Source organism: Mirounga leonina, unplaced genomic scaffold, assembly GCF_011800145.1.
Source record: "Mirounga leonina isolate KUSES-001 unplaced genomic scaffold, KU_Mleo_1.0 Mir_114, whole genome shotgun sequence".
Classification (NCBI taxonomy): Eukaryota; Metazoa; Chordata; class Mammalia; order Carnivora; family Phocidae; genus Mirounga; species Mirounga leonina.
The window spans coordinates 2,073,365-2,094,360 of record NW_023270265.1 but is presented as its reverse complement, the minus strand read 5'-3'; the positions used below and the strand labels follow the sequence as shown (position 1 = coordinate 2,094,360).

The window sequence follows — 20,996 nt, the reverse complement described above, 5'->3', positions numbered from 1 at the left end:
AAAATATTCTAGGTACAACACTAAGCCCTGGGGACTCAAAGATTAATACAGCATGATACCTAACCTTAAGAAGCTTACAGCTTTGGGTGCCTGGGTGGCTCAGTCGCTTACAGCTTTTGGGGCAAGACACAACATTCATCAGATCACTGAACAATGTATGGGGAGGTTAAGTTAGAGATTAATGCAATGCTGTGGGGTGCTTACCAGGAGTGAGTCTAGCTTGGAGGCCTTCCTGGAGTGAAGTGGTGTCATGTGAAGGTGAGCGTACATGCTTTGCAAACTGTAAATATTATGCAAATAGAAGCAAGTATTATTGATACACATTCTTACCAAAGAGCTCCGCCTGTAGGAAAAGACAGTTAAATAGTCTGAAGTGAAAAAGGATTACTCATTTTTGCTAAGACTCATACTGCTCTTCCTTTGAATGGAGCTGCTGGGATACTACCTAGTGACTTGTGTTAAGGGAATGTCCAGAAAAAACAAACAGAAAAAAATTACTGGTGCATTTTGCATAGAATTTAACTTTTAAATCATGTGGCCCAGTGCTATACATTGTAGATATTAAATAATGTATATTCAGTGACAGTCACAAACTTAGTCATTGCTTCCAAATAGTATTAAGACCTTAATTCCATCAGGGTGCTTTTAGTTTTGCTTCCATCTGAAGGAGCATCCTTCTGTAAGCCTTGCTTTTCCTCCTATACACTGGCAAAGGACAGTGGAGAAGCCAACACACAAAACTACTGTTTGTGCATGGCTAAAGATGGTGGTGATTTTGTAGCATCCTGGACACTTCACATCCATGAAGTAGGAGTTGGGGCTCTGCATCAGGCACTTCTGTGCTTACTCTTTTCCTCCTCCGGGGATGGGTGGAGGAGGTCCTCTCAGGGGGAGGTTGTCACCACTGGAAAGCAAAAAAAAAAAACAACTTAACGTTTTTATAATTTTTATCTATGCTAGTTCTTATGAGACAGCATTTCACTGGGATATATCCTTTTTGGAGTAGTAAAGACACTAGAAATTATTTGCATGAGATTTATTTTTTCTCTGTTACACAAATTTTTTTTTTTTTTTAAAGATTTTATTTATTTATTTTTGTCAGAGAGAGAGAGAGCACAAGCAGGGGGAGTAGCAGGCAGAGCAGGTAGAGGGAGAAGCAGACTCTCCGCCAAGCAAGGAGCCCAATGTGGGACTCGATCCCAGGACCCTGGGATCATGACCTGAGCCAAAGGCAGACGCTTAACCAACTGAGCCACCCAGGCGTCCCAAATTTTCTTTCTTTCTTTCTTTCTTTTTTAATATTTATTTATTTATTTATTTGAGAGAGAGACAGCGAGCACATGTGGGGTGAGGGGCAGAGGGAGAAGCAGACTCCCCGCTGAGCAGGGAGCCTGATGTGCGGCTTGATCCCAGGACCCTGAGATTATGACCTGAGCCAAATGCAGATGCTTAACCGTTAGAGCCACCCAGGCACCCCTGTTACATAATTTTTCATTTGCATGAGATTTTTAAAAATGCATTACTGATTTTTATTAAGTTTCTATCTTTTTTTCATAAGCTTTAAAACACATTTTGTTTTTTAAAACAGTTTTAGATTACCAAAAAATTGAGATGATAGTACAGAGTTCTATATATACTTCCTCATCCAGTCTTCATTATTATTAACATATTAGAGTAGATTTATTTCAGTTAATGAATCAATGTTGAGACGTTATTATTAACCACTTCAAATTTTTATCTAATGTCTTTTCTTTGTCCAGGTTCCCATCCAGGACACCACATTAATTAATTAATTAATTAATTAATTAATTTTTAAAAAAAAGATTTTATTTATTTGACAGAGAGAGATACAACGAGAGAGGGAACACAAGCAGGGGGAGTGGGAGAGGGAGAAGCAGGCTTCCCGTGGAGCAGGGAGCCCGATGTGGGGCTCGATCCCAGGACCCCGAGATCATGACCTGAGCCGAAGGCAGACGCTTAACGACTGAGCCACCCAGGCGCCCCGACACCACATTAATTTAGTAGTCATGTCTACTTAGGCTCTTCTTGGCTGTCACAGACTTTCCTTGTTTTTGATGACCGTGATAGTTTTGAGGAGTACTAGTCAAGTATTTTTAGGATGCTTCTCATTTGGAATTTGTCTGATGTTGTTCTCGTAATTAGACTGGGGTTGTGGTTTTTGGATGTGTTAACCTTAAAATAAAACAGTCTTACCGGCAAACAGTTTATTTTACCAGCAAAAATAGGTTTATTTGGGAATAACAGAGAATTGCAAAGCCATAAGCAAATCTCACAAAGGAGAGAAACATTATTTTATGGAGAAAGAGGAAGTTGGGAGGGGTTGTTTTGAACAAAAGTCCATTGGAGAAAAGCAAGAGTGTAGGATGATTTTTCATTGCCTGAGTTGCAGAGTTAGTAGATTTTTTATATGAGATGCAATGTACATCTTTCTCTGCTGGGACCTGTAGTTGATGATTCTTTTCCAGTGACAGTTCTTCAGTTGGATTTGTAATTGACAATTCCTCCTGTAATTGATATTGAGTGGTACAGCTCCACCTTCCAGACTCCCCTTCTAACATCCAGATCCACTTTAGTGAGGTTTCCCTTTTTTAATTTTCACAGGTGGAAGATCACAGAGATACAGTGCTATTCTTATCACATCATATCAAGGGTATATATTATTGACATGATTTATCATTGTTGGTAATGACCTTAATCACCTGGCTGGGTTTGACAGGTTTCTCCGCTGAAGTTAGTCTCCCCCTTCCCGTTTCCCATGCTGTACTTTTTTTTTTTTTTTTTAAAGAGAGAGAGAGAGAGTGAGAGAGTGGGGGAGGGAGAGAGAGAATCTTAAGCTGGCTCCACGCCCAGTGCAGAGCCCAACTGGAGGCGTGATCTCACGACCCTGAGATCATGACCTGAGCTAAATCAGGAATTGGGTGCTTAACTGACTGAGCTATCCGGGTGCCCCTCCATGCTGTAGTTTTTGGAGGGAGGTCTCCATGCACTTAAGGAGTGGGATTTATGGTCTCCATCCTTGCAGGTGGAGTATTGTATAAATTATTTGGAATTCTTCTGCAAGGGAAATTTGTTCTTCTCCATTTCTTTGTTTAATCATTTCCTTAGTATCAGTATAAACTCATAAATATTTATTTTGTACTTTAGGTTATTTAACTTTTGGAAGCTCATTCAGTTAGTCTCCTCTATCCCTTTGATATACCTCTGTAAAGTTAGGATCTTTTTGTTTTTAACATTTCCTTAGTTTCTGACATTACAAGATGCTCAGCTCATTTTGTGTATTTCCTGTCCCAGTCTTGGAATCAGCCATTTCTCCAAGAAACCTGGGTTTCTTTTGTTGGAGAGTGGTGTTAGAAACTAATATCTTGTCTTTAGGTGTGCTTGTTACAACTGGGATGTCATTGATTCTAAGCATTCTCAGCTGATAGAATAAATATATGTATATATGCATACATACATATCTATAAATATTTCTAGATGTAACCATCTGTATTTTTACTAAGCTAAACACAAGTTCATATTCTAGCTCTAATCCCTTACCACATGGATCATTTTATTTAGCCTGTTCGTCCTGCTTACCTGTAATCTTCCATTCCAAAAGTGAGAAACCTTCTACCATCCACCATTCAGTTACCTAATTGTTCAGGTTCAGTAAACATGTATAGTGGTTTCAGAATTGTTAACCTGTACACCTGTGGGAAACAGCTTTATTAGCTAGAGTACAATGCTAATATGTGGTTCCCTGTGCTTTTAGTCTAACAGACTCCAGTGATTTCCAAAGTTATGTAGGTCAGTACCTTTATCCACTATCCTCTTCAGTGTTGTTGTTTCATAGTTTTGTATATTTTTATTATGGCAAATTTCAAACATATACAAAAATAAGGAGAAGAGTATAATGAACCACATGTACCCATCACCAGCCTCATGAAAATTATTAAAAACATAGTCAGTCGTGTTTTATCTGTACTCCCCCCTTACTCCCCTAGTCAACATGTGATTATTTTGAAGTAAATCCCATGGTTATTTTGAAGTAAATCCTATATATATTATTTCCTCTGTAAAATTTCCAAATGAGGCTTACCATAATTTAACCAGTCCTCTATTGACAGATAGTTTTTATCTATCTATCTATCTATCTATCTATCTATCTATCTATCTATCTATCTATTTATTTATTTATTTAATCTAGCTAGCTAGCTATTTATTTTAAAAGGAGACCCTTTTTTTAAAAAAAGATTTTATTTATTTATTTGACAGAGACACAGCGAGAGAGGGAACACAGCAGGGGGAGTGGGAGAGAGAGAAGCAGGCTTCCCGCAGAGCAGGGAGCCCAATGCGGGGCTCGATCCCAGGACCCTGGGATCATGACCTGAGCCGAAGGCAGACGCTTAATGACTGAGCCACTCAGGCACCCTGATAGTTTTTATTTATTACAAGTATTGCAACTATAAATTTACATTTACATTTATCTTTGCAGTTGCAGGGTAAATTTCTAGAAGTTGAATTGCTGAAACAAAGAAGCATTTAAAATTGAGAAATACTGCCAAATTTATTTTAATACTACCAAGAGTAAGTGAGAATTTATCCTTCTCTGTACCTTCGCCTACACTGATTTTAACCAACTTTTAAATATTTGGCAATATGAGATCTGAAAAATGATCTATGTATCTTCCTTTTGCATTTCTTTAATTATAAATGGATAGGACATTTTTCCTATCTTTAGTGGTCATCTATTTTTTTCTTTCTGTGAACTATATATTTAAATTCTTTGCTTGTTTAAGAAAAGGAAATAAGTTGTCACAAAGGTCCAATTTCCTTTCCTAAACCGTTAATACTGTGCTGTCATCTCTCTCTTTTTCCTTATTCCTAGTTCAGATCACCAACTCAGGAGTGGTATTTATGTCCCTTTAATGAAGGTAAATACCTGCCCACTTTTTTTCTTCTGTCCTCTTTTCACCCATCAAAGGTTCTTAGGTCTCTGTTTTCTGTGAATCCTGGATACCGTCAGATTGTTTATTAAACAGATGTAGGGTTTTTTTCCAAGATTTTATTTATTTATTTGACAGAGAAAGAGATTGGGAGAGAGAGGGAGAGAGAGCACAAGCAGGGGGAGCAGCAGGCAGAGGGCGAGGGAGAAGCAGGCTCCCCACTGACCAGAGAGAGCCCAATGCTCTCTCCCCCAGGACCCGGGGATCATGACCTGAGCTGAAGGCAGACACTTAACTACCTGAGCCACCCAGGTGCCCCTCAAACAGATGGTTTTAGGTCAGCTTCTGAGGGAGTACTCTAGGGGAAATATGCCCAAGAAACCACAGGAAGGATTTCTACAGACATGTGGGGGCATGTTTGTAATTGTTCAGCAAAGAGTATGCCCAGAGAAGATCACTTCAGCCTGCTTTGTTCATCTGTTCTGTCTTTCCATGCAAACATAAGACATGCACTCTGACTTTTGCTGCTGTGCCCTTTTGACGGTATTTTCAGCCTTATTTTTATCAGAGTGAATTATGTCTTCATCTACTTTGGACATACATGTAATCATAGTATTATTGTTGGTTTCTTGATTTAGGGAAATGGTGATTGCAGTCTGTCCTGAATTAAATGACATCAGAGTGTAAGAATGTACTGACAGACTGATTTTCTTTGCTTATGTATTCTTTAAAAACAACTGTTCAAAATCTCATACACACAGAAATTGTTTGCCAAGCATTTGAAGCCATCTAGTTTACCAGGTGGCAGCTGCTGTTGTTTATTGGGACCTAATTTAAACCACAGACATGAAATAAAGAGTGTCCTTGTTTTTAAAAAGAGAAACTGTGATTTCTTAAAAAACAGCTTTGTTGAGATATAATTCACATACCAGACAAGTCACCCACTTAAAGTGTACAATTGAATGGTTTTTAATATATTCACTGAGTTGAACAACCATCACCACAATCAATTTTAGAATATTTTTATCAACCTCAAAAGAAATGCTATGCCTATTCTGGACATTTCATATAATTAGAATCATGCTGGTGGTCTTTTGTAATTGGCTACTTTCACGTAGCATACTTCCAAGGTTCATACATATTATAGCATATATCAGTACTTTATTCTGATGGCTTAATACTATTCCATTGTATGAATATACCATAATTTATTTATCCATTCATAAGTTGGTATAAGTTTGGATTGTTTCCACTTTTTGGCTATTAAGAATAATGTTGTTATGCACATTCGTGTATAAGTTTTTGAATGAACATGTCTTAATTTCTCTTGGGTATATGGCCAGGAGTAGAATTGCTGGGTCATATTGTAATTCTGTGTTTAATCTTTTAAGGATCTGCCAGACTGTTTTCTAAGGTGGCTGTACCATTTTACATTTCCACCGTTAAGTGTAGGAGGTTTCAGATTTCTTCATATTCTTGCCAGCACTCATTATCTTTTTGATTATAGTCATCTTAGTGAGTGTGAAGAGGTATCTCATTGTGATTTTCATTTTTTAAAAACATTTATTTATTTGAGAGAGAGTGAGCAAGAATGTGAGTCAGGGGAGGGGCAGAGGGAGAGGGAGGGAATCTCAAGCATACTCCCCACTGAGCATGGAGCCTGTTGCAGGGCTCGATCTCACCACCCTGATCATAAGCTGAGCTGAAACCAAGAGTCGGACACTTAACCGACTGAGCCACCCAGGCACCTTGTGATTTTGATTTTGATTCTGTTGTTATTTAACTTGTGTTTAAAAACTTACTATTATTAAAAATTATTAAAAAAATACTTCTAAGTATACTTAAAATTATTAATTATCATTATTAAAAATAGTTTATTTTTTAGAACAGTTTTAGGTTTATAGAAAAATTGAGCAGTGTAGAAAGAGTTCCCATTTGGTGCCCCCCCATAGTTTCTCCTATTATTAATTTTTACATTAGTATAGTACACTTGTTACAATTAATGAACCAATATTGATATGTTGTTTTTTTTTTTTTAATTTTATTTATTTATTTGAGAGAGAGAGAGAATGAGAGACAGAGAGCATGAGAGGGAGGAGGGTCAGAGGGAGAAGCAGACTCCCTGCCGAGCAGGGAGCCCGATGCGGGACTCCCCGGGACTCCAGGATCATGACCTGAGCCGAAGGCAGTCGCTTAACCAACTGAGCCACCCAGGCACCCCTGATACGTTGTTATTAACTGAAGTCCATAGTTTATTCAGATGTCTTCAGTTTTTACCTAGTATCTTTTTTCAATTCCAAGTTCCTATCTAAAATTCCACATTACACGGGTGCCTGGGTGGTGCAGTTGGTTAAGCGTTGGACTCTTGGTTTAGGCTCAGGTTGTGATCTCAGTGTCATGAGATGGAGCCTTGCGTCGGGCTCCTCACTTGGCGTGGAGTCTGTTTGGAATTCTCTCTTCCTCTGCCCCTCCTGCTTGTGCACTCTCTCTCTCAAATAATCTTTAGGGGCACCTGGGTGGCTCAGTCCTTAGGTATCTGCCTTCGGCTTGGGTCATGATCCCAGGGTCCTGGGATCGAGCCCCGCATTGGGCTCCCTGCTCGGCGCGAAGCCTGCTTCTCCCTCTCCCACTCCCCCTGCTTGTGTTCCCTCTCTCATTGTCTCTCTCTGTGTCAAATAAATAAATAAAATCTTTAAAAAAAAAATAATCTTTAAAAAAAATAAAATTCCACATTACATTACTTGTCAGTTCTTTCTGGCTCCTCTTAGCTATAATGGTTTTGCATACTTTGATGTTTTTGATGATCTTGACAGTTTTGAGGAGTACTGGTCAAGTATTTTGTAAGATGCCCGTCTGTTGGAATTTGTCTCATATTTTTCTCATGATTGGACTGGGGTCGAGGTTTTTGAGTAGAAGATCACAGAGATACAGTGTCATTCTCATCATATCATATCAAGGGTATGTATTATTGATGTGATTTATCATTGTTGATACTGAGCTTGATCACCTGGCTAAGGCACTGGTTGTCACGTTTCTCCAGTGTAAAGTCACTCCTACCTCTTTCCATACTCTGTTGTTGAGCAGTTTTTCTTGTGCTCATTATCCATTTATATATCTTCTTTGGAGAAGTATCTATTCAGATTCTTTTTAAATTGGGGTGTTAAAAGATATCATTTAGAATTTAGATTGTTTTTATTATTTAGTTGTAAGAATTCTTTATATATTCTTTATATATTCTAGATACAAGTCCCTTATATATAATTTGCAAATATTTATTCCCATTCTTTGGGTTGTCTTATTTTGGTGAAGTCAAATTTATCTATTTTTTCTTTAATTTAATTTTTTAAAAATGTATTTATTTGACAGAGAGTGCAAGTAGGCAGAGCAACAGTCAGAGGGAGAGGGAGAAGCAGGCTCTCCGTTGAGCAGGGAGCCCAATGCGGGGCTCGATCCCAGGACCCTGGGATCATGACCTGAGCTGAAGGCAGCTGCTTAATTGACTGAGCCACCCAGGTGCCCCTCTATTTTTTATTTTACTGCTTATGTCATATCTAAGAAGACTTTGCCTAACTCAAGGTCATAAAGATATATGCTTACATTTTCTTCTAAAAGTTTTATAGTTTTAGTTCATTCCTTTGGATATTTGAGACCCCATTGTGAGTCAATTTTTACATGTGGTGTGCCACAGGAGTCCAGCTTCATTTTCTTGCATATGGATATCCAGTTGCCTCAATGCCATTTGTTAATGAGACTATTCTTTCCCCATTGAATTGTCCTGGCACAACCGTTTGATATTTAAGGTTCAGTTGAACATAGAGAAAAATTTAGTGTGTACATCTTAACACATTATCAGTAACTCTACCCCAAATCAGTTGAAGTTTGCTGAAGTATGGTAGAAATCTCAGAGGCTTTCATAACTGTTAGGACCAAAAATAATTCAGGAAACAATATTGCCAAAAATATAAATTACTCTGCTGACAGCTTACCACAACTGTAGACTCAATTTGGTTCTTTTTTTTCTTTTCCTTTTATTTGAGTGTAGTTGACGCACAATGTTATATTAGTTTCAGGTGTACAACTTAGTGATTTAACAAGTTTTCATCACAAGTGTAGCTACCATCTGTCCTGTTACATCAATATTACAATATCATTGGCTGTATTCATTATGCTGTGCTTTTTATTGACTTATTTATTCCATAACTGGAAGCCTCCCTCTTCCCTTCACCCATTTTGCCCCACTCCCAGCAACCATCAGTTTGTTCTCTGTATTTATAGGTCCAATTCTGCTTTTCATTTGTTTATTCTTTTTTTTTTTTTTTTTTTAGATTCTGCTTATGAGTGGAATCATACGGTATTTGTCTTTTTCAGCTTGACTTATTTCATTTAGCATAATACTGTCTGGGTCCATCCATTTTGTCTCACATGGCACAATCTCATTCTTTGTTATGGCTGTGTAATATTCCATTGCATACACACCACATTTTCCTTATCCATTCATCTACTGATGGACACAGGTTGCTTCCATATATTGGCTATTATAAAAAATGCTGCAATAAACATAGGGATGCATATATCTTTTCAAATTAGGCTTTTTGTTTTCTTTGGGTAAATACCCAATAGTGGAATTAAGATTCTCTCTCTCCCTCTCCCTCTACCCCTCCCCCTCCCTGTCTCTCTCTCTCTCTCCCTCCCCCACTCTCTTTCTCCCCCTCCCTAAAAACAAATGAATAAAAAAAAGAGAATGACAGATTTATTTTTTTTAACTTTCTGTGAGACTAGATTTTGATGATCCTGCAGTGTACTTGAGAGAGATTTCACATTCTTACTGCTTTCTAGGAGCTTTCAGTCTAATTTAAGAAAATTTAAGCCCTTGTTCTAGAGATATGTTGGCTAATATTCATAATGATAATGCTATTTGAAGTAATTTTTAGGATGCAAGATATAATTTATTTATTTATTTTATTTATTTATTTTTTTAAAGATTTATTTATTTATTTGAGAGAGAGAGAGTACATGAGAGGGGGGAGGGTTAGAGGGAGAAGCAGGCTCCCTGCTGAGCAGGGAGCCCGATGCAGGACTCGATCCAGGGACTCCAGGATCATGACCTGAGCCGAAGGCAGTTGCCCAACCAACTGAGCCACCCAGGTGCCCCGCAAGATATAATTTAATATATGAATTTAAATGATGATGATATTGGAGTAGCAGAAACCCAAATAAATGGTCTCTGACTGCCTTTCCTCTTTTGTTTTTATTTTTTGGTGGTTTTTTTTTTTGTTTTGTTTTTGAGAGAAAGAGAGCATGTGCATGAACAGGGGTTGGGAGGATTAGAGGGAGAGGGAGAGAGAATCCCAAGCAGGCTCCACACGCAGCACTGGCTCGAGACCACAATGACCCCAGCTGAAATTAAGAGAATGACACTTAACCCACTGAGCCACCCCAGCGCCCCTTTCCTCTTTTTTTAAGAGTCCATTTGTGTGAGAAATATACAAGTTCTCTTGGATGGTTTTACTGCATAGGCCTGTGCTTAACAGCCAAAGTTTCTCCAGAATGTGCCCTTAGAATCAGTTTTTTTTTCCTTTTTTCTCTTTGTCTACAATATACCTCTTCTCAGTAATATGTATTTAAGTGAAATGATCAGATATTTAAGGTATACACACTATTTATCAACACTGTGAATAAATCTCAGAATAAAAACTAGATACAAATTAGCTGTATAGCTTTTCTTGTTTTTCATGGACTTTCCGGTATATTCTCCCTTAGAATATAGAGTCAAAAAGCTAGAATATTTTTGGGGGATTCCTTGTTGATAAGATCAATCTGTATCTTAGTTTCATTTTCCAAAACTCCAGTTTTACAGCTCTGAATTAAGCTCTTTTTTTTTTTCCTGTGAGCATATAATCCAGGGATCAAATGCTACTGTTTCTATGGGCTTCCAGTTGGTATAAAGCAGTCTCTACCCTGCTCCTCCTCACCTCAATCCTCCATAGTTTATTTAAAAGTCCACAGACTTCCTCACTACCCTCTGGAGTGCTAGAATCAAGAGGCTTTTATTTTCCAATTTGGCTCCTACTCGAGCCACTCAGCTCTTGCCTTTACTGCCAACATCAGCATTATCATTAGCATCTCAGAAATAAAAACCAACAAAAATGGTTTTGCTTTGGGGTTACTCCAGGAGGGAGTCACCTTGGTTTTTCTTAGAGAAATTCTGTTTCTCTTTTATGACTTTAAGAGAAACATAATGTTCTTTCATTAAATTGAACATTCTGCTGTACCCTACCTCACTTGCTAGTGGAGACCAATTATGAAAGGTTGTGGTATCGGACCAAGTAGGGACTTTTTAGCCTGTGTTCTTCCATTAAACCTGCCCCCACTCCCCATTTCTCTTGATTGCCTTATTCAAGTCTTAGAGGTAGTTTCTCCCTGCTGATGATATTTATATATTTTTGTCTGAGGTCTTTGTCTCTTATGGTCAAAGGAAGGCTATTATATGTAATACTCCTTGCATAGTACTTGAACAATATGACGAGTTTTGTTAAAGTACAATTTTAAAAAGTACTGTTGTAACAAGTCATCCAGCTTTAGGATCCCAGGACATTTAAACATGACTTCTGAAACCATGTATATCACTCTCCCTCTTGACCTAGCAATCATGCTCACAAAAACTCTCCTACAGGCGTTTGACACTTAGGTAGCAGACACCTGTAGTTACTCAATTTATTTTAGGTGGAGAAGCCCAGTGGTTGATGCAGGGTTGTCTCTATGTGAGACGGAATCTCCTGTGCAGTCTTGAAAAGGAAATAAGAAATGTCAAAAAATAGGGGCATCTGTGTGGCTCAGTTGGTCAAGTGTCCAACTCTTGATCACAGCTTAGGTCTCAGTCTCACAGTTGTGAGTTCAAGCCCTGCTGGTCCGAGAAACAGCTATATACAAGGTGGAATATGATTATATAGAAGTGTTTTACATGAAGTATTTTCTGAGGGGCTTCAAAAGAGATTACAACCTGTTAGGATGAGATTTTCCTGTGGATCACCTCCCTTACCTGGCTAATATATGAAAAGTCATTTATGTAGTTACATTGTAGCCAGGGTTGAAGATTGGTAACTCTTCCCCAATTACTCTAGTTTTCTTTGATTAGCCCTATAACAAATGTATAACCATCACTGAAAGACTTGATTAGAGAGCTTGACCTTGATATTTGTACATTCTTTTTTTGCATTTAGCACTGATCAATAGAAATCCTGTTTTTCACCGTTCGGAATGACATCTCCACCCCCATCTACCACTAGGAGACCTGAGTTAGAATGCTAATGGTTAGCAAAAGAAAAGCAGTAGGGGCGCCTGGGTGGCTCAGTTGGTTAAGCGACTGCCTTCGGCTCAGGTCATGATCCTGGAGTCCTGGGATCGAGTCCCGGGATCGAATCCCGGGATCGAGTCCCAGGATCGAGTCCCAGGATCGAGTCCCAGGATCGAGTCCCAGGATCGAGTCCCCGCATCAGGCTCCCTGCTCAGCAGGGAGTCTGCTTCTCCCTCTGATCCTCCCCCATCTCATGCTCTCTCTCTCTGTCTCATTCTCTCTCTCAAATAAATAAATAAAATCTTAAAAAAAAGAAATACTAAAAAAAAAAAAGAAAAGCAGTAGTATCTTTTTTTTTTTTTAATTTGGGCACTCTTACTGTTGTGAAAGGAGTACTTTAGTATATTGTTAAAATGTAAGAGCTTAATTAGTTTTGGGCAGTGCCTGAATCTGTTCAATTTTACCAATAAATCTTAATTAAATCTCATTTTCTCTCACAACCTGTAGAAATACAACAGACCTTCATATTTGGCAGGGTTTCTGCTGATGAGTTTTTAAAATCAGTATGCTTATAAAACAACTCCTTTCAATAAAGTTGTTTTATAACTGGGTGTAATACATAGAAGGGTGTGTGTTGATCCTCTGGGGCCTTTATGCCCTGCTTGCAAATGTAAGTTCTGGCCTGACTGATCACATGTTTGGAGTCAGGCCTCTGCCTGCTGTTTGTTTTTGGTGATATAACTTGGCTTCTTCCCTGAGAGAGGGGTGGAGATCTTTCACTGTCCTTGCCTTTGGTTTCGGGAACCTTTGAGATCCCAAGCATTTTAGAATTGATTCTTGAATTCAAAAGCTCAGTTCACACAATAACTTTCTTGAAGAGTGTGTCTTGTTTAAGGAGGTGTTTTGCCTATTAAAGTGATATAATTTAAGTCCAGACAGTCCTGGAATTCTGAGTTAAGGATTCAAACAATGGCATTGTTTTGGTTATTCTCTAAAGTACTGTGAATGTGTCTTCTAGTGCTCCTTTTGAGTGTAGTGCAAAGGACTGTTTTTTAGGGCTGGCCCTCCGTTTGGAAGCAGCTGCTACTCTGCAGACTTCATTGTTACATTGCTGACCTTTGTCATCAGGAATGCCCCTAGAGAAAACAGCCTCCTAATTGTTTTTCTTAAGCCTCTATGAAGTTTGTGATATGTCCTTTCAAGTTACTTTTGGTTACTTTCTTAAGTTTACTTTGTTTACATTTAATTGGAGGCCCCATCTTTTTAGCTTTATCATGAATTGTCAGTTCTGAGTTACTGGTAGGTGGTAAAAAAGAATTGCCCTTTCCCTGTTGTCCTGTTCTGCAGGAAGCCTTTGTGGTTTAGATTCACAGTTTCCCATTGTTGCTAGCTGCAGTTGTCTCCTCCCTCCTGTACCCTTCCCTCCCCACAACTCAGGCTCTTCCCTTGGCCCTCCTCATTCCTGGATCCCTTGCCCCACAAATGCCCTTGGGATTGCTGGAGTTTGAACGTGCTGCTGTCTGGTAAGTACTGTCCTTGTGGCAAAACTGCAAGTGGATGGAGGGATTTCGTCTTTGTGTCTGGTCAGTCTTTCTGAAGTGTTGCTTTTAATAACAAAAGTTTAAACTTTGAAATTAAGGTTGTAAGACTCTCTTAACTTTGAGGAGGGCTCTGGCATACGACTGTTGTTTTTACTCTACTCTCCTGTCTGTTTCAATTATTAATAAGGCTTTGGAAATTTGATTTTTATTATTGGTTTAAAAAATTCTCATGGATTTTATTGAGCTCATTAAGATTAAAGCAAATGTTATGCGTTTAATATTTTAAATTTCCTTCAAATGGAAGTATATTTGTGATGTTTTTCTATTTATTTTCAGTATTAACATACTGATAAAAGTAATAATGAAGAAAAGATCTATTTTGTGGCTAAGCTGAAAAGTAGCATTTGCTTCTAAAATCAGAATGATTCTTTTTCCTCTCAGCAGAATGTTTTTGGCAAAATTCAGTAAGATTTTAGCAATATGTTCTTAATTCTGGGAAATGGTTTGCTGAGTACTTCAGGATAACAGATGCTTCTGGGAATTATTTTTGGGGAAGTTAGATTTGTTCATTAGCTCCTGCTCCCTTGAGGTATGAGATCTATAATGCTTTTGAAAGTAAAATATTTAATATTTAGTGTTCAGATTGAGTCAAATATCACCTTGATAATGGACTTTTTTATTTCTTTGGATTTTATGTTTTGATCCTCAACTAAGAAGCTGTACGTGCGCACACCTTTGGTTCTCCAAAAGTATTGCTAATTAAAGTCATTTTTATGGTAGAAAGTATGAGGGAAAACTTGTTCGTGGGATGTTATTGCTGTTCAATTGAGTCATTTATTCAAGTGATAGCTGCACTTATACAATAATGACTTCCTGAGTTTTTATGATGTGGCAGATGCTAGTTCCTGTGCTAAGTACTTTGCATTTACTTCTAATTCCCACTACAACCCTGCCACATAGGTAGCATTATCCCTCTGGGAAGCAGTCATACATGGGTAGAAGGAACATGGATTTTTATTTTCTGCAAAATGAGAATAATCCCTATTTGGTAGATTAGGTGTGGGAATGAAAGGACATACCATGTGTATGGTGCCTAGCTCAGAGTTGGTGTTCATTAAGTGGTGACTGCTATTACAATTTTATAGCTAAATAACTTGCTGAAGGTCTCTCAGTTTTAAGTGTTAGAGCTAGGATTTGAACTGGCTCAAAACCTGGAGTCTGGTAGCCTGTTTTTGTTTGAGTATTGTGAAGGCTTTTAGAGTAGATTTCAGTGGATCCCTGCCCATTCCTCCACCTCCTGCCCCCATAGAGTTGGGTTCTTTATAGATGCCCTTCTTTTCTTGGTCTCCTCTGTCACCTTCCCAGTCATGTGCTTATTAGTCTCTCATACTGGAGTTGCTTGTGCCATTCAGTACCAGTGTTCTCCTAGCAGTAATGAGTGCAGTCACTGGCTTCCCTTCCTATTTTCCTCTTGTTGATAGAGCCATCATGCCTTCATAATTGTTTGTGCCGAAAGAATTTGGGTAGTGGTGTATTTATAATGATTCTTAAATAGTGCGTAGTTGCAATCAAGCACTTAAATTAAGAAACCTTAGGGGCTTAAAAAATTAAGGGAAAAAATCTCTAGCTCTAAGTTATTGAGCCAGAAGATAATAGAGAGCAACTTCATGCAACTCATAGTTATCATTTTGCCTAATATAGTTGTCATTTTGGGGCCTAATTTAATTGCTGTGGATTCTCTTTCCTTTAACCCCTGCTGTTACTAGTTTGGTGCTATTAGCAGTGTGTTTGAGAAAGAGCATTGTGTTAGTCCTTCTGGCCATAGAGTATCTTTATTCCACAGACCTTTTGGAAACAGAATGTATGATTTAGGTATGATAGGATTTAGACAGTAGATTCAGGGAAGAGACAGAAAGATGATTTATCATACTTATAACTGAGTTAATCTCTAAACTGAAAAATGTGTTTCACAAAGCTTATTCATTTATTCTTTTATTTAACAAGTATTGAGCATCTGTTGAGTGTAAGACACTCTATATATACTTTCTATATTGTATTCTAATAAAGTACAGATATACTGGTTAAGTACTGATTAATGAAGTTCTTGGGAGGGAGGCAATACGTCCCAATTGGTAAGGAGCTGTATTTAGACAATTCTTTGGGAAACGATTTATTATAAATAACTACTCCTTCCTAATAGGGTATGACTATTATTAGTCTCTATTTCTGTAAGTTGCCAGCAGAATGGCTTTTTCAAACAGGTTTGCTGAGTGGAAAGGATTACTTGTATTAGGTGGGATTGGGAAGATGGGAGTGGGAAAGGGAGTAATATTCCTTTTTTTTTTTTTTTAAGATTTTATTTATTAACACAGAGAGAGAGAGCACAAGCAGGGGGTGAGTGGCAGGCAGAGGGAGAGGGAGAAGCAGGCTCCCCGCTAAGAAGGGAGCCCGATGTGGGACTTGATCCCGGACCCCGGGATCATGACCTGAGCCGAAGGCAGACACTTAACCATATGAGCCACCCAGGCGCCGAAGGGAGTAATAGTCCTTATTGAGAAAAATGCTGGGCGTATACACAGAACACATCTTTTTTTGTGTTTGAAGGGATTAGCGGTAGATGAGGTTGGAAACTGTACATAGGTTAAGATTATAGAAGGCCATTTAAGGCCAAGGAGTTTTGACTGTATTTTGTCACTGAAGTTTTCTAAGCTAAACAGTGATTGATCGGAGTTTGCTTTTGGTAGGGTTTTATAGACAGGATTAGAAAGGTACAAATAGTTTGGAAGTTATTATAGTAGTCTAGGTAAATTGTATTGAGAATGTATTATTTTTAGATTATATTTGCCCTCATTTTGATATGGCTTTGGGTTTGTGCTATCAATTACAGTTTAATTTTTTACATTAAGTTTATGTGTGTGTGTGTGTGTGTAAGAGAGAAAGGAAGAAGGAAAGAGAGAGGTATAGGGGATGGCCAATTATGATGATTTACTTTTTTTTAAAGTAAACTCTATGCTCAATGTGGAGCTCGAACTCATGACCCTGAGATCAAGAGTTGCATGCTCTACCAACTGAGCCAGCCAGGCACCCCCTCTAGCCGTCATAGTCAGAGCTCCTATTCTGTACTGTCCCTAAGTATTTTGCCTATATAATTTTGTTGAATACTCTCAACAGATCACATTTACTGTAGGTAGTAAATGATCTGAAAGTGATGGAGCAAGTTTGGAATGTAGATTCATCTTATTCTTTATCATGATCATCAAAGCATTTATGCCTCACTAATACCAGGTACTGGGCTAATTATACGTGTATACATTATCCTCAAAACAATCCCATGACTTAGGTATTATTTATTAATTCCATTTTACTGATGAGGTACCTGAGACTTCAATAACTGATTCAATAACTTGGTTATGATGTTGTTAGTTGTTAGATGGCGGAGTCCAGACCTGTTCTAACTTGCTGACTCTGGATCCCTAAGTAGTATAATTCACATTGTGTTTCCTGGGAATGGTACCCCTTGAATCTCCATTGTGAGCATGGTGTTTCCTGAGGCTATGCAATGTAGTTGGCCCTGCAGAGGCTGCACTTTTTAAAATTTATTTATTTTTTAAAAGATTTTGTTTATTTGACAGAGAGAGACAGCAAGAAAGGGAACACAAGCAGGGGGAGTGGAACAGGGAGAAGCAGTCTTCTGCCGAGCAGGGAGCCTGATGCGGGGCTCGATCCCAGAACCCTGGGATCATGATCTGAGCCGAAGGCAGACGCTTAATGACTGAGCACGCAGGTGCCCCAGAGGCTGCACTTTTTACCACTATGTTCTTTTTATTATCATGCTGCCTCCCTCAGAAGTCAGTAAATTATCTATACAGCTTTCGATCCTTATAAGGATGGACTAAGTAGCCTGCAACTGTTATTTCTTAGTTTGTCAGTTATAACAAAGTGAAACATGTCTTGTCACTCTTTTTTTCTTCCTAACTGGTTTTGGAAAATTTGTTGTAAATGACAGTTTTCTGAGTTCTTATAAAAGGAAAAATAAGGCTTTCTATTTTTTATCAGCAAGAACTGTAGTTCTTCTTCTTGTACATGATGTAATAATTTGAAGCTGCCAAAGTCCAATCCTCAGGAAATTGTTTGAGTTGAGTAACTGTGTTCACTGGGGAGTTTGAGATAACCAGCCCATAAATCAACAAATAGCTTAACCTTTTTTATGGTTGTAGATGCTTATCTCTCTTTATTTTCAAGCTTGAATCAGAAGCAAATATTGATTCAACTGATATAGTCTCCATTAGAAAAAAATATGCAATATCTCAAGCTAGCTATGGACATTTTGGGGGCTTTTTTACTTAAGGAAAGTCAGAATTTATCGGGGTGTTGGAATTGGTTGTCCTAGGTACTTATCCCTTCAAACAAAAAGTTTTCTCTTTCAATTAAACTTTCAGTGATTCAGTGCCTATTATATTCAACCTCTGTGTAAAAAGATGCCCTTAAGGAATATATATTGTAGTGCATGTACACAAATAACTGTAACATGAGGGAGGATGGGAATGCTCCACATGTGCTAAGAGCACAGAAGAGGGTGAAATCAGTGAAAATGGAAAGGTGGGAGAGGGAGAGAATCTGGGGAGGTTTTTTTTTTTAAGATTTTATTTATTTATTTGAGAGAGAGCATGAGCAGGGAGAGAGGCAGATGGAGAGAGAGAGCAGACTCCCCGCTGAGCAGGGAGCCTGATGTGGGCTCAATCCCAGGACTCTGGGATCATGACCTGAGCTGAAGGCAGACGCACAACCGACTGAGCCACCCAGGCACCTCCTGGGAAGGCTTTTGATGCAGCTTTTACTTGAAGCATACTTACGATTTTTAACAAGACGAAATGGATAGGAAAGGCACTGCTGGTGGAGGCAATATTAGAGCCAAGGCACCGAGGAAGTAGAGTACAGAGCGTATCATTATACAGAAAAGAGTCTAGCTTACCTGAAGTGGAAGATGAGTGAGGGGCACATAATAGGTGCTCAGTGAAATGTCTGATCAATAAATGAGTGAATAGAAGTTGTGGCTGAAAGTGGTGGTAAGATCTAATTTCAAACTTTGTGCAGGCGCCAGACATACTGAATTCAATCTATAAATAAAAGTTAATTTTATACTGGCAGAATATGTGAATATAGAAATATGCAGTATAAAAATCACAATCATGAGCATGAGTCAATAAGGAAAAAACGCTGTCAATGTAGGTCCAGTTGACTGCTTTGTTTTTTTTTTTTTTAAGTTTGCTATTTGTTCATGGTTTTGCCCTGTTAGTAGTAGAATAAGAAGACAAGTAAAAGTTAAGGGAGAGAAACTTGCAAAAAAGGCAACTATTAATTTTCCCCTTTGTGAATTAGAAAAATACTGTTTTTCTCTAGCCAAAAGAATGCCCCTTCTGGGAGCCTTGAAGATTTTTGAAAAGGGGAGTAATGTGATATTTTAGGAGTCCTGTGGTAGTTATATGTAGGATTGGAGGCTTGGCAGTGAATCAGTAATGTGGTGCCCTGGTCCAGAGGTGGTGAGGATCTGAACCTTAGCAGCAGCTGCAATGAGAATAGAATGAAAGGAAATAGATATCCAAATCTAGCCCCCTATTTCTTCTTCTTTTTTTTTTTAAGATTTATTTATTTATTTGAGAGAGAGAGAGATACCACAAGTGGGGGGAGGGGCAGAGAGAGAGGGAGAGAGAATCCTCAAGCAGACTCCCTGCCAAGCTCGAAGCCCAATACGGGGCTTGACAAGACCCTGAGATCATGACCTGAGCCGAAACCAAGAGTTGCCTACTTAACTGACTAAGCCGTTCAGGCGCCCCTAGCCCTCTATTTCTAAATAAATAGTTAACATTTATTTTTTAAGATTTTATTTTTATTTGACAGAGAGAGAGAGCACAAGCAGGGGGAGTGGCAGCCAGAGGGAGAGGGAGAAGCAGGCTCCCTGCTGAGTAAGGAGCCCAATGCCGGGCTCAATCCCAGGACCCCAGGACCATGACCCATAAGGCAGATGCTTAACCCACTGAGCCACCTAGGGGCCCCAGAAATAGTTATCATTTATTAAACAGCTTTCATAATGTTGGTATATTAGGTGTCTTCAATGATTGGTTACCTCTGGTCCAGAGTCCTTTCATTTTATCTTTAGGGAAAATGAGTTTAAATTCCACTTTTGATTTTACTTTGTGTAAGAAAACTATGAATTAATATTGGGCGCCTGGGTGGCTCAGTTGGTTAAGCGACTGCCTTTGGCTCGGGTCATGATCCTGGAGTCCCGGGATCGAGTCCCACATCAGGCTCCCTGATCAGCAGGGAGTCTGCTTCTCCCTCTGACCCTCCTCCCTCTCATGCTCTCTGTCTCTCATTCTCTCTCTCTCTCTCTCTCTCAAATAAATAAAATCTTAAAAAAAATTAAAAAAAACTGAATTATAGATAATATATACACGAATTATGGATAATTTAGAAAATAGGGAAAAGGGTAAAAAAAATCCATAATTCCATCACCCTAATAAAACCCCTATTTTTTTACATTTACTTGGATTTATAAACTTTTCTAATAGTTCATTCTAGGTAAATCAAGCTCTGAGAAACAGGTTCCTGAACTAGTAGAACAACCCATTAACTACTATACTGTGATGTTAAACATAATGAACCCAGAGATTTCACATGAAAGCTTCACTGGACTCTAGTTTACCAGGATCACAAACTATATCAATAACTCCTTTTTTCCTATAAATCTGTCTTAGTCCACCTACCTTTATACATACAGATATTAATTTTCCAAATGCCTCTATTCCCCTTTGGGCCCAAGGTTCCATCTCCTTCAATGAATTATTTGCATAATTTAAAGTTTTTTTATTTTGAACCAATTTTGGACTTACAGAAAAGTTACAGAAATAATTCAGAGAAGGGAATTTTCATGTATTCCTCAGTCAGCTTCCTCTAATGTTATCATCTTTTTTTAAATTAAAGATTTTTATTTATTTATTTGACAAAGAGAGGACAAACGGGGAGTGGCAGGCAGAGGGAGAGGGAGAAGCAGACTCCCTGCTAAGCAGGAAGCCTGATGTGGGGCTCGATCCCAGGACCCTGGGCTGAAGGCAGATGCTTAACCAACTGAGCCACCCAGGCACCCCTGATGTTATCATCTTATATAACCATTGTACTTATATATAAGTACTTATATTGTACTTATATTGTACTTAT

General features: G+C 38.6%; 1 protein-coding gene and 1 pseudogene across 2 annotated transcripts in view; one reads left to right on the top strand and one right to left on the bottom strand.

The window, feature by feature from the left end:
* Positions 1 to 20,996, top strand: part of USP54 (ubiquitin specific peptidase 54) — a 120,669-nt gene that overhangs the window by 29,111 nt on the left and 70,562 nt on the right. The window lies entirely within an intron of this gene.
* Positions 646 to 3,637, bottom strand: LOC117998262 (annotated as a pseudogene).